This window comes from Orycteropus afer, unplaced genomic scaffold (genome assembly GCF_000298275.1).
Source record: "Orycteropus afer afer isolate SDZICR_OR568_19922 unplaced genomic scaffold, OryAfe1.0 scaffold00008, whole genome shotgun sequence".
Taxonomy (NCBI): Eukaryota; Metazoa; Chordata; class Mammalia; order Tubulidentata; family Orycteropodidae; genus Orycteropus; species Orycteropus afer.
The window spans coordinates 23,058,156-23,060,025 of record NW_006921595.1 but is presented as its reverse complement, the minus strand read 5'-3'; the positions used below and the strand labels follow the sequence as shown (position 1 = coordinate 23,060,025).

Sequence of the window (1,870 nt, the reverse complement as noted above, 5' to 3'; positions counted from 1 at the left end):
ATCATCGCAGCCACTGTATCAATCCATCTCCCTGAAGGCCTCCCCCTCTTTCGTCGACCCTCCACCCTACCAAGCATGACATCCTTCTCCAGGGAATGGTCCCTTCTTACAACATGACCAAAATAGGTGAGACAAAGTCTGGCCATTCTTGCTTCCAAGGAGCATTCTGGCTGCACTTCCTCCAGGACAGATCTGTTAGTTCTTTTAGCAGTCCACGGTACTTTCAGCATTCTTCGCCAGCACCACAACTCAAAAGCATCAACTCTTCTTCGGTCTTCCCTATTCATTGTCCAAAGGGTGGGGCTTAGGTAGTGCAAAAGATTAAGTGCTGGGCTATTAACTGGAAGATTGGCAGTTTGAATCTACCCAAAGTTGCTTGAGAAGAAAAGCCTGGCAATCTACAAATGAATGTTCACAGCTGTTGAAAATCTTAAGGATCAAAATTCTGCTCTGAAACATATGACATTACCATGAGTTGATGTCGGCTTGACAGCAACTGGAAGGAGGTAGCAACATCTAGAAAGGACTCAATATTGATTCCAGTCAGCACAAAGACTTTTAGCCAGGAGGAGGCCACATGGTGCACTGCCTTGGACTTTCATGGGAGTCCTGGAATCATTACCAGTAGCCTTTCTTAGGTGGTTCAAAGGCATTTGACTTTCAAAGAGAAAGCTGAAGTGAAAGAACCAGAGCAGTATACTTTGCATAAAATTCAGATAATCCCCTGAGATTCCAAGAAATAAACAGGTGTTATAAATTAAATTGTGCCCATCAAAATATGTGTTGTAAATCCTAACCTCTATACCTATGGTTGTAATCTCATTTGGGAATGGCTTTTCTTTCTTGTGTTAATGAGGAAGTATGGGTGTAGGGTATATCTTAAAACAATCTCCCCCTTTTCACAACTATGCATGTCATGCTTGCACAGGAACTGTGCTAATCTCCGTACTGTTCCACTTTTAATATATGTGTTTCTGAATCAAGTGCTTAAGTAAAGATCTTTTGAGATATAAAAGAGCAGATTAAGCAGACAGCAAAAAAGAAGAGATGAGGGAAATTAGATGCCATACCTCATGAGCACCAAGTAATAGAAGCTGAAGAGAGAAAAAGACATTTTCCCAGAGCTGATAGAGAGAGAGAGCCTTCATCTAGAGCTTGCACCCTCAATTTGGACTTCTAGACTACTAAATCCTGAAAAAATAAATTTATGTTTGTTAAAGCCATCCGTGGTATTTCTGTTATAGTAGCACCAGATAACTAAGGCAGAATTTTGGTACCAGAGAGTGGGATGCTCCCCTAACAAACACTTAAAATGTGAAAGTCATTTTGGAATTGGGTAGTAGATGGAGGCCAGAAGACTTTACCATAGTGCCTAAGGCATTTGACTGCTAACCTGAAGGCTGGTGGTTTGAACCCACCAGCCACTCCTAGGAAGGAAGATGGGGCAATCTACTTCCGTAGTGATACTGCCTTGGAAATCCAAGGAGGGGTCTCTATGAGTCGGGTCCAACTCGATGGCACATAACAACAACAACAACAACAATAGTAAAGGCAAAGAGACTCTGGTGGTGTAATGCCTAAAACATTTGACTGCTAACCAGAAGGTTGGTGGTTCAAATCCACCAGCCATTCTGCAGAGGGAAGACTGGGCAAACTACTTCTGTAAAGATTTACCACCTCTGAAATCCCAAAGAGGATTGCTATGAGTTGGAATTGACTCGATAGCTATGAGTTTGTTTTTGGTTTTTAAAAGGTTTTAAAAGTAAAAGCCTACATTGCCTTGAAGAGACTGTTGATAGAATTATGACCATCAAAGGCAATTTTGGTCCAGGCTCAGAAAGATGTGAGGAGAACTACAGAGAAAGTGTTT

At 41.8% G+C, this 1,870-nt stretch overlaps 1 pseudogene; it reads right to left on the bottom strand.

Moving 5' to 3' along the window:
- Window positions 1-883: 883 nt before the first annotated feature.
- On the bottom strand, window positions 884-983 carry LOC122150480 (annotated as a pseudogene).
- Window positions 984-1,870: the final 887 nt, after the last annotated feature.